Below are 12,613 nucleotides of genomic sequence, written 5' to 3'. Positions count from 1 at the left end.
CGCTACGACACAGGATTTCACATTTTAGTATGAAATTAGTAAAAGCAGTTGTTTACAGCAGACGGAGCAAAGAAAGACTTCACACTTGCGGCAGCAAACTCGGGACCTCAAAGTGCATCCGTGGTTCTTGCATCGTTGAGCGAAGTTCGTAGCAACGTGCCTTGGCCAGTGGTTGATGCCATCATATCTTCTGTAGTTTGTGGGCATTGGTGTAGAGTTATATGCCTTCCGAGAATTACTTGGCCTCACAGCGCTGCTCGGCCGGGACTCTTAGGCCGCTCGCTCTTGTTGATTTCGATGAGACTGCGGGCTACATCCGTTTGGAAGGCTATCACATCTTTCCTGTCCTTCTTGGAGATGCCTTCTTCATTTGTGTCATGAATGTACTCTATCCAGCCATTGCAAATGGCAGATGTCACGAAGTGTGAGATACACGGACTGGCCACTTCGTTTTGGCTTTCAGGGGGTACAAGGACATTAAAAAATCTTATTTGTCCACACCCCCCATTAAGCTGTTGTATTGTGAAATGACTTCCGGGCAGTGAATTTTGACAGGCTGTTTCTGTGACTCGTTCCACCTTTTCACCTTTGACAACTCTCCGATGACAATGATTGTCGACACCATGTTCATTGGACCATTGTCATGCCCCCTAACTACAGTATAGACCACTTATAGCGTAACCGCTTATAGTGCAGGACCGGATATACAGTATAGACCGCTTATAACTTAAGTCGCCGGAGTCGCGAATATCTGCACTATAAGCGGTACCGCACTATAACTAAAACAACGATTTTCAAGCCCTGCACGTGTGCAAAACATGTAGACCAAGCATGTAGACGCGCTTTGTACTATCGCGCGCACATCGCGATTACGTTTTCACCAGTGAGCTGGGAAAACATAATCGCAATGTAGCCGTTGCTCTTTAAGTTCGGCAGCTTTGTACCTAGTCAAAACGAAACAAGTGTTTGCCGCAACCGCTGCGGAAAAAATCGTGGCCGATTATTAACGACGACTTTGCAGAGCTGAAGGCACGCGCCCGACGCATACATCGAGTCTGGACAAATTAACTACCATTCGCTGCAACAACTGCAGTCGAAACCGCGGTCGCTATCTATGCGATAATCGATGGCGACTACGCAGTTTTTTAAGCACGCGACCGACGCGCGTACCAAGTAAAAATGAAACTACTCTTCACCGCAACCGCTGTGGAGAAAACCGCGGCCGCTATCGAAGCGATCGTGGATGACGACTACGAAGTTACGAAAGCCCGCGGCCAATGCGGTATTATGCGCAGCGGTAAACGCAAGAATACAGGCTTTCAAGACACAAATAGGCTCGAAGCATTCCGGCGTTGCTGTCATTCATGTTCGATTTCAACTGATGGCTGTGGCGATGCGGACTCCGCTGCTTCGTTTCGGTTGGACGCTAGTGCCGTTCTTGCTCTTTTGCGTCGCACATGTGCAACGCTCCGAGCTCACCGAGCTCCGAAAGTAGTCCGAATTAACCGATGTGCAGCCAAATAGGTCCGAAATAACGAGAGTGTGGTTGCATTGAGTAATGCATACGCCGGCCGGGAGCACACACCTCGTTGAGAAGCGCGCTCGCTACCGCCCTTGTCGGCGAGATTTTTCCGCGGAAGCCGCATTATAAAGGTTATTTCACCTCACGCGGCTGCACTGTGAGCGGTATGCGTATACATGGAGTGCTATGGGAAAATTAATGGGAGTCTGAAAATATCGTACTACAGTGCAGTCCACATATAACGATATATCGGTTATAACGATGAGTCGAGCTAAGAGTATCAACTTATGCATTAGGGCAATGAGAAAGAAAACCATATATAACGATATGTCATTCACCGCATATCGGATATAACGATTGAAATTTTGCTTCTGGGCGGTATTTTTCATGCAGAATAATCGTGAAAATTGCGTTCCTACGTTGCCTTCAACCGAGACGGGGCGAAAAGTTTGCCTACGCGAGTTCGTATCTGCCGCTATTACCGCGCAGCGCATCCCACCCGCGCGCCGATTGCGAAAGCCACGGAGAGCATCGCAAGTTGGTAAAGCGTGCACAAGATGGCGCCAGCTGCTTCGCCCCCACGTGCCACCGGCGGTCGCGCGAGGAGAGGGCGGAAAAAAGGCGATAAGCGAAGGCAATGCCTCCTCTGGCGAGGGGCGCCTGCGCTCCCTGCGGCGCGCTCTCTCAAAGGAAGCAGCGGCAGGTGCGCCCCTTGAGACGAAACTGATTTTCCAAGAGGGGGGAGAAAGCGATAAGCAAGCGGCGGCTGCGCGGCCTACGCTCCCTTTACATTCTCCCTCTCTCAGCGAGCGCGGAAATGCACCGCGGAAGCAGCGGGAGGTGCGCCGACAAAGCGCAAAGCTGCGTCTCTCGAGTCTCGAGACGAAGCTGCAAATTTTGCAAGACTCTAAGTACGAGCTCGCGCAGTGGATCATATCGACGATTGTGAAAACCAGGAGCGCCACACGATCATGAAAGCTAGAAGCAGTGTCCATGCTGATCAACGGAAAAGGCGGGCTTTGTGCGCCGGGGCGAAACCAACATGGGTGAAACCAACACGGTGGAAGCCGCTGGCATTGCCGAACTCTAGGAAGATGTCGCTACTGACGATCACAAAGGCGGTGCTTCGATGGAGCAGTTTGTAAGTGCTGATAGTGCGGCCTCGTTCTGCGAAGAGAACTCCGACAGGGCGGCGGCGCTGTGCGACAGCGGCGACGACAGTAGCAGCAGTGACGACGAGATTGACAATGGCCCGTCTTTGACACCGACCCCGAGGTTCAACCAAAGTGCAACGTCGTCGATCGAGTCACTCATTGAATTAAGCATGCTAAATTATAGCCGCCAGTGTTCGCGCAGCTGATGGACGCGATGTACACGGCGTTGTGAATCCGAAACTTCCGCGAAAGCAAGTGCAGATATCTATTTCAGCGTGCCTAACGATTGAGACGCTATTTAGAGCTATAAATAAAAGTTTTATTTTTCACCGCCTACTTTCTACAACATCGATTTTTTAATCGCAAGTGGCAGTTACGGTTTCGGGACTGCACAGGTATTTTCGGCAATTTTTTTCGGCAGTCCAGATATAGCGATGATCGGTTATAACGATCGGATTTCTCGTTTTTCTCGATATCGTTATAAGTGGACTGCACTGTATATCCAGTCCTGCACTATAAACGGTTATGTTATAAGCGGTCTATACTGTAGTGCGGTCTTTTCAGACTCCCGTTAATTTTTTCATACCACTCCATGTATACACGTATCGCTTATAGTGTAGTTGCGGGAAACGAAATACCGGTTACAGTGCGGCTGCCTGGGAGTACGGAAGTCAGCGGAGACGGCGAACGCTCCCCTCAAACGGGCCCCCCAAGGAGTGCTCGAGGAAGAAAGATACGAAGTGGAGGGGAAGGGCACGTGGTGCGAACGAACAGCCAGTGAGGCTGAAACCAGAATCTTGAGTGCGAGTCATAAAAAATCACGGCACGCAGCGAGGGCCACATAACTGCCAATGCCAGCCAACGCTCGCTTCACTATAACGGCAGTAAACGAAACTTCCGGGAGCGGGCGGCGCCAGCACGGCACGGCGAAGGGCGCACGCGGAGACCGTGGAATGTGAGGGAGGATGGCGGCAGGGAAGCGGCTTCCCTCTGCTACAGTGGCTACCTCTGCGCCGTAGCCGCAGCGTGCAAGGTCAACACGTCACTAGAAAGTAGAGGAAGCATAAAGGAAAAAGAAGGGTTCGCAGCCATATTCTACGCGTGGCTACGGTAATGTGGCTGACACGTCGGCACGTACACGCATGTTCCGGCGCAACGCAGAATCGGCGACCTTGCCATTTGAGAGAAAGTGAAATTTCTGCCGCGTTTTTTTTTTTTTTTTTCTTTCTTTGTTTTTCGTTTTGTTCTGTTTGCGCGCGACATTGAGGGGTCTCTCCTAAGCTTTTACTCTATGGCGGTGCCGGAGCAATGCCAGTCGGAGGCGCCGCTGCGTGATTTGGTTCGAATTAACGAGATTCGACTGTAAATTGAATGCAAATGTTCTAGTCGCATTCCTCGACTGTCGCATACACGTGGCGGCTCAGTGCACATGTTTTGCATATGTCCGGGCCTTTAAAATTGTTGCTTTGGTTATAGTGCGGATAATTGCAACTACGGAGACTTACGTTATAAGCAGTCTACACTGTATTACAATATCACCTTCTTCGCTGACCTTCCTATCGTAGCTACTGCGCCCTGTCTGCTTTAATTCCGAGGGGCATCCGAGGAGACGGTTCGATCGGATGGTGCCGCTAGCTAAGATTCCGACCTCTTTCATTTCCCGCAAGAGGGGCACAGAGGAAAAATAGTTATCCATGTAAACCCTCATGCTGTGCCCATGTGGAGCATGCTCTACAAGCCGCTTCACAACAGAACCGCCTAGGCCGAGGTGGGAATGGTTCTCACTTAAGCCCTTGCCTTTCCCCTGGTAAATTTACAGGTCGTGGACCAAGCAGTCAGTACTACAGCAAATGAAGACTTTAATCCCTTCCGAGTTGGGCTTCCCTTTCACAAATTGCTTCGCAACAACCCTTCCCGTAAACGGAATCGTTTGCTCATCAATGCTTTGAACTCGCAACGAGACAAGCTTGAGACATTTGGTTTGTATTGCATTGATTATTGGTCTTACTTTCCAAAATTTGTCGGGTGTAGGGTCCCTCGTGACTGTTATTGTCCGTCACATGGAGCATGGCCCTGAGTTTGAAAAACCGCTTTCATGACATCGTGTCAGCAATTGTGGGAACTTTTGTATCCTCTTGCCATTACATCCGTATTCTTGGAACTTCAGGACTGCCATTCGAATCATTATTCCAAAGAATACCTTCATTTCATCAGCTGTGGTCTGCAGCTCAACTCCTTCTTGTTGCAAAGCATAAATGTTAGTGAACTTGGCTAGCTCGCTGAACATTTCTTCTGTAAAATACTTCAGAAAGTGCTGAAGAGGCTCTAGTGGAGCAGTCGCTCCTTGGTGACTGAATGTGCAATCAGTGCTTGTAGCTGTAAAATCCTTGTCAATCCACTTCACTTCTGCTTTCTTTTTGCGTTTTGATTGAAGTGGCTGGGGTGCCGTTGGGGTGCTCCTCGTCAGCAGTACTTGTTGCCGGTCGTTCGCTCTCTTGAGACTGTGTTTGGGCCACGGTGTAAGATATATACTCTTTAGGTGGGGACACTTCTCGGCTTGCTTGCAAGACGCGATCGACCAGATAAAGTAGCAAGGGCGCGCGTCTATCGGGGCGGTGACGGCAGCGGATACCTATCGGCGGAACGACGCAACTTCAGTTAGAACGCAGGCGAGAGCGTGCGCCGACAAGGAACGCGCGCATGCCCTCTCCCCGGTGACCTACTTTCGTGCATCACTCAATCATTTCGGATTTCCTGCAAATCGCCGGTTGCTATAACAACGGGAGATTAAACCAATAAAAAGCTTTGCGTTGAAGTTGCGTCGTACTGCCGATAGGTATCCGCTGCCGTCATCGGGCCGATCGGCGCGCGCCTTTGCTACTTTATCTGGTCAATCGAGTCTGGCGAGTGTCCTCACCTAAAGAGTATACAGTAAAACCTCGATAATTCGAAGGTCGCCGGACCGCGAAAATTCTTCGAATTAAGCGGATTTTCGAATTAACCGAAATGAATAATAAAAAAAAGAAAACAAGCAAGAACTTGCCGCAAAAAGAAATCACCTTTATTTTCCATGTCCGAGAAAAATTACTCAAAGTAATCACCGATGCGGGATTACTTGACGCGCTGGTTCGCCGCCCCTAGTGCCATGCTCTCCAGCTGGCTCAAAAAACGTAGCATACAAATATCACCCGCACTGCACTCAACAAAGTTGCGGACGATGTTCACGGAGTCGATAACTGCCGCGAAAGCGGGCGTGGTGGTGCTTGACTCCAAAAATTTGGACTTGCTGGATATTCCGGACTTCAAAAGTGCACCATCAGGGTTCCCATTGAGTTCATGCATTTTCGCACCCAATTTTTCGGACGAATTGAGACCCCAAAGTTCGATTTTGCGGACTAAATCGCTCTTTCCTAGCCGCGCTACCCAATCTTGGAGGCCGCCATGTTGGATTTTGCACTGGCTTGAATTCCAGTGGCTCGCTGTATAGCCTCCAAGATTAGAACGCGCGCTATCAATAGAGAGCTCGCGCAATCCTCTAGTCTCGGAGGCCATGCCATCGTTGTAACCATTTATTGTGGGATTTTTTTTTTTACTTTTTTTTTTTTTTTTTTTTTTTTTGTTGCGACAGCAATTATATGGACACTTCAAGCGGATTTTCGGCGTCGTCGCCCTGAGGATCCATACAAAGTCCAAGGGCGATAAAATCATCGCCGCGCGCCCGCCGTATGTGCGAGTGACAGCGCGCGGGGGACGCGCGCTTTCATGGAGAGCGAACGCACGGCGGAGGCGACTTCCTCCCTTGTGCGAAAGGCCGAAGGGGGGGCGACTTCTACTAAAGTACTTAGCACCGGAGCGGTTTCTCGCGCGCAGCGTATCTTGAAAGCGATCTCCAGACGGCTCTGACCTTTCGTATGGGTTGTGCTCTCGCCGCTCAGTTGCCATTGCAGCGATAGACCGCACGGCGGCCGCGCTCGCTCGTGCGCGTTACAGCACGCCTGATATTTCAGTGAGTTTTTTTTTTTTTTTTTTTTTCTCAAGTTTCGGTTGCTATTTTGAACGTGGCGTGTACACCGAGCAGGTGTCTCGGAGACCCATGTCTCAGTGATCGGCGCTACCTCCTGTACCTTCGCGAGAGCTAAGCGGTGCGAAGCTCGTTTCTTGGATCTCCATGGCGAACTCCGTTGGCGCAGATTGCCAACGCGGTGGCTTTCGTATCGACTGTACACGGAGACGACGTCATTGCTGCGCAAATCCAAGCAAGTCGATCCTCTCCAAGCGTAGTATGAGGCAGGGCATTATTAAAGATTTTTTTAAAGCCGCACCAATGACTTTTTTTTTTTTTTGGCCGAACGAGTTTTCCGGACTATTTTTCAGTCCCCACGAGCTCGGAAAATCGGTTGGCGACTGTACGGAGCGCCCTAAGCTAACCGCCGCACGTTGCTACTAGCCGGAAACTTCGAATTATCCGAATAGAGCCGCGCGGGCCATTCAAATTATCCGGTAGAATTTGCATTGAGAATGACGGGACCGCTCAAATTCTTCGAATTAACCGAGTTCGAATTATCGAGGTTTTACTGTATATCTTACACCGTGGTTTGGGCGGATTAAAAAAAACAAAAAACAGAATTAGACAATGAATGGTATTGCTGCAGAATTTTCGAGAAACGGACACTTACTGTTATTTCTATAGTCTCCTCCAGCTCATCGTCTGAGAAGTCTCCGTCCGACGCATTTCCATTGGCAATTTTTAGTAAAAATTGCTCAGGGGGCTGATGATGTCGCTACTCTTCTTTTTGAGTGGGAGTGATCTTCGAGACCTCCAAAACGCGCTACGAATCAGTACAACATGCTTAAGTTACATAAGCAGCCTCCGTATCTCTATTAGGATTGCGGCATTGATTTGTGTTGTGCACGTTTGTATACACGTATATAGTTCTCTTCATAACACGAGACTTGCTCCAGGTAAGTTAAATTAAATATCAGCAAACGTCAGAAGCCTAAATGAGCAACTTACAATAAAAATTATTTGCTATTAAAAACGTATGATGGCTTGTAGGGGGTACTCGCGTGCTGACCTGTACAATGCGGTAGTGTCCATCTTGAATAATTGTTTGTGCTTGAGCTTTGCAATCCAAAGCTAGATGGCGTTAGGTGTTCACATGCGATGCATCTATGAAACTGCGGAAGGCACCGAAATTCCCCACGAAGGCTTTCTCTTGTGCCGGCGGGCGATTCAAATTTGCGTACACAAGCGTAGCCACCGCCGCTGAAGAGGATATACGCCGATGCATTTGGTGCCGTTGCGCACAAAATTTCATGAAAATGGTAGTATCTCTGAAATTGATCGTAGTCGAGCACAAAGTGAACCCACAGCAACTTCTAAGAAAACGTGCTCTGCCGCCAAGATAGAGGCGACGACGCTGCATCTGATGGCTCTGACAGCAGGATGTTGCCATCTCCGTGAACACAGTTTTTGTTTTGTATCCGATTGTAATGCGGAAGCAATTTTCACTCCCCTCCTTTTTTTTCTCTCTCAGAAAAAAAAAGCCATGCTTTAGATTCATGTACTTGAGGTATGTCTTTGAGTCGTCATGGTCGTCAGTTGCAGTATGCACCGTTTGCATCTTTCTTTGTATTGCATAGAACGTTCAATGGAACCCTTGTTTGCAGAGCGTGTTCGAATTTTTCTCTCTCTCAAGAGTAGAATCGCCTAGATTTGTAGCAGATAACTTTTTGGTAGCTCTGACTCCTTTCAACACACCTGTGCAGTGCACTGACATTGCTTTCGCAGCACTTGCAGCTAGGGTGCCAAGAAAGTGAGATCTGCACATTTGAGTGTTCCCTTTAACACTGAACCACACTGTACAAGTGATACTACACATACAGCTATCTTTGGATTGCTTTTATCTTTGAGTACTGCAGACGAAACCTACAGTACTCATAATAGTCATGTGTGGAATGACAGTACGTTTTAAATGGTTAATGTGCTTTGATAACTTTCATGAAGTACTGCAAAAAATTTTTAAGGTTTATGAACTGCCTAATCAATTTCCAAGTTGATATTCATTTATTTTTATTGTAACTTGTGTTGCATTGTACAGTAGCTGACGGATTTTTCGGACTCCAAAAATTCGGACTTGTTGGGTATTCCGGACTCAATAGCAAATCAATTTTCAAGTTGATATTCATTTATTTTTATTGTATCTTGTGTTGCATTGTATAATATGTATTTTATTCTGCTGTTTTGTGCAAGGACTGTAGTATCTGTAATAAACAAATACATTTGAGACTTTCTTCCCCCTGTTATGGACTAGCATACCTGCCAAGTCTCCTGGATTTGGACCATTTCTTCTGGTTGTACGGTTGACAGGAAAATCTCCTGGAAATTGCAGTTGTGTCCCATTTCTATCCACATCCAGTGCTTTGTCAGGCCACATTGGCAAAAATAACCCAACCCAATCCAATTCAGTTGGAAGTTCATTGCGCAAAACATTGTTAAGAAAGAAGTAGGGAAACCCTATACATGTGCTATTTCGGTTAACCGCAGAACCGCTTCCAACGCTGACGGGGTTGTTAGGTGCCCTAGTGGCCCTAGCCTCATTAATCTAGCGAGCGAATGCCGCGTTCCGCAACTAGCAACACTCTACTCTCCATCGTTCTCCTTGGCGTCAGCGCTGTGGCATTGCGTAGGCCTGCGGTCAGTCATGGCTTTTAAAACCAAGGTGTGCTAGCACAAAAAATGTGTTCAAGTATTTTAATGTAGTCCTCAGCCGAAGTGACGTGGGTATTTTGTTGATACCACAGAGCAATGCAGAGTGCGTGCAGCACACCGGTAAAAATACGAGGACACAGTGCCGCGCGTCCATGTGTCGCTCGTCTAAGATGCTGTGAAACGTCATCCTCGATAAGTGTGAAAGAAATGAAATTTCTGACAATCAAACATCTGAAGAATTTTTGAACACCCGCCGTGGTTGCTTAGTGGCTTTGGCATTGAGCTGCTAAGCACGAGTTCGCGGGATCCAGTTTAGGCCGCGGCAGCCGCGGCCTGGAAATTGGTGGTCTAGGTGGTCGAAATTAATCCGGACACTACGGCGTGCCTCATAATCAGCAGTTACAGTAAAAGCTCGATGATACGAATCTCACGGGGTCACGAAAAATATTCGTATTAGCTTAAATTCGTATCATCGAAACACAATTAAAACTACTGTCGAATCTCGATAATTCGAACTCGAAGGGGCCCGAAAATTTGTTCGAATTAAAAGGACATATTTTTGAAGTATTCGTGCACCATAGCACGATGCACGAACGGTGCGAGTCGTGAAATATCGCGGCGCGCAAGCGCATAGCAAGCGCGGGCCACGAAACTGCCCTCGCCGGCTAACGGTCGCTTCCCGATAACGACAGAAAACTCGCTTCAGGGAGCGAGCGGGCGGCGCCGGCACACAGGTCGCGCGGAGACCATCGAAGGTGAGGGAGGAGGGCGGCAGGGAAGCGGATTTAGCCGCGTCAACTCCGCCGCTTCGGTGGCTCCCCTCGCCCTCCCTCTCAACTCCCTCGTAGCTCTCTCACCTTCGACTCCGTGCGCACATCTCCGTGCGCGCCCGCCGCCGTGCTGGCGCCAGCCTATTTTAGCCGCCCCCTGAAGTTTCGTTTTCTGCCGTTATCGGAAAGCGAGTGTTTGCGGGCATGGCAGTTTCGTTGGCCCGACTGTGCTTTCGTGGCGCTTCCCTCTGCGCTGCTGCCGCAGCGTGCAAGGTCAACATGTGACTAGAAAATAGAGGAGAAGGGTTCACTGCCATTTTATCCGCGTGGCTGAGACGTCGGCACTAGTGTGTGCTAGAATACGGTTGTCTAGAACACTCTAGTCGCCACGTACACGCTTGCTCCGGCGCGATGCAGAAACGGCGACCTTGCAGTTTGAGAGAGAAGGAAATTTCCACCGCGGGTTCTTTTTTTCCCGTTCCTTGGCGCGCGGCATTGAGGGGTCTCTCCTGAGCTTTTGCTCTATGGCGGTGTCGGAGCAATGCCGGTCGGAGGCGCCGCCGCATGATTTGGCGCGCTGCTAAGAGCACTGTCGGTGCGCGGTATGTTCGAAATAAGCGTGTTCGAATTTGCTTGCTTCGCGTTGACGTTGAACGAAAGCAGGTTTTTCATGATAGTCTCGCTGTGCAACAATTGTGCTCAGTGTTGACGTTGCGAGGCCTAGCTCCTTAGCCAACTCCGTCCGCCGCGGGCCACCAGACGGCGATGCCTGTCGGCACCATGCTAAATCCTGCGGTGTTCCGACTCGCATTCGTTTGCGATGCGTTGATTGCTACGCGTCGATTGCAATGTGTAGTTCATTTCTCGCCTTCCTGCCGCTTTCGTTGCAGTCTTTTCTTCTTGTGAGTGGGTTTCTTGCATCTATGTGTACACTCGTCTGTCTAAAGAAACTTTGAACAGGTCGCGAAACCGCGATTTCCCAGAGACGCAGAAAGAAACGGCTTACTACCCAGCACGTCCGCAGACCCTGAACGTATTGCGGATTGGAACAAGAACGTAAGAGGCAGATCGCCGGGCAAATGGGGAGACTCGCGTCGTGTCTTGCCTGAACTCCGCCCATGTCTCAGCATGGTCCGGCACAGTCTCGAAGTGCAGCGCACGAAGCGGCCGGCGGCGGCAGGCATCACACTCGGTGCTACCGCGACACCCGCTCTTGGCACACTAGTAAGTGTCTTTTAGGTACTATAGTCGGGCCGTTCGTCGGCCTCGTGCGCGCCATTTCAGTGAAGTTCGCGTTTGCGTTGTGTGTTTACTTTGACAAGATGCCAGGCGGGAAGTGCAAGTTTCAGCCTGCGTGGCTCCAACATACGGACTATCGTCACTGGGTGAGACTGGAACCAAGCGATCCTTATCGAGCAATGTGTGCATTATGTCAGAAGACGGTCGACATTGCAACGATGGGGGAATCTGCCTTGAAGAGCCACCAGAAAGGCGCGAAGCACCGATCCAAAGCTGCAGCAGGTGAGGGCTGCTCATCCGTTGCAAGTTTCATGCAAGCGGCAAATCTGTCGTCCGAGGCTGCTTGTCAGCGTGAAAGCACGGCAACTTCCTCTCGGGCTGCGACACTTGACGAAGACTGCAGAAAGCATGATTCCGTGATCGAAGCCGAGATTTTGTGGATGATGAAAGTTGTGTCCTCACACTACTCCTACAGCTCCAGTGGATCCATTTCCCAGCTATTCCAAAAGATGTTTCCGGATAGCGAGGTCGCGAGAAGCTTCACTTGCTCTGAGAAAAAGTGCGCGTACGTCGCGTGCCACGGTCTGCGCCCATTTTTCACTTCGCAAGTCGTAGTCCGAGCGATGCGCTGGAGAGACTGACCCACTAGACAGCACTGATAAGGATGCCCCACTGCATCATCCCTCTTCTTTGCTACACATGCAAAAATTTTCAAGGTGATTTTACTGCTGTTTGTTATACACAATAATTCGTTGTATGTGGGTTCGATATATCCGGGTTCCACTGTATAACGAAAGCTTGCCTGTTACTCTGTGTTGCTGGCTGACTTCAAGCCATGCTGGTGTCTGCATTTTAAAGTCGGCTGCCCACCATTGGTATTTAAGTTATGTACTTCTGACTATGGCAACAATACGTGGCCAAAGGGGCTCATGTCTACAAATAAATACAGATAGTATTTTGAGTTTGAAATTTTGTTTAATTAGGTACTCTTTTATCCTTTCCTAGACAATACTTAGTAAAAAGTTTCAGACTATACTTAGTAGAAAGTTTCACTCATGTTAATTTTCTTGTTGATTGGTCAGTTATATTTGTCATGCAACATCCGCATCACCTCGTAACCCAGCTTCAAAGGCAGAATTATGTCATCTGCCACATGTTATTTTACGTTTGAAAAGAAAGTAAGGCAACCTCTTGCTCTATAAATGGCAATAAATAC

General features: G+C 49.0%; 1 protein-coding gene across 1 annotated transcript in view; it reads left to right on the top strand.

Annotated features, from left to right (window-relative positions):
- Positions 1–12,613, top strand: part of LOC119435907 (protein arginine N-methyltransferase 7) — a 111,464-nt gene that overhangs the window by 68,270 nt on the left and 30,581 nt on the right. The window lies entirely within an intron of this gene.

The sequence above is a fragment of the Dermacentor silvarum genome, chromosome 1 (genome assembly GCF_013339745.2).
Source record: "Dermacentor silvarum isolate Dsil-2018 chromosome 1, BIME_Dsil_1.4, whole genome shotgun sequence".
Lineage (NCBI taxonomy): Eukaryota > Metazoa > Arthropoda > Arachnida > Ixodida > Ixodidae > Dermacentor > Dermacentor silvarum.
The sequence above is the reverse complement of the archived record's forward strand: the minus strand, read 5'-3'. Positions and strand labels throughout refer to the sequence as shown.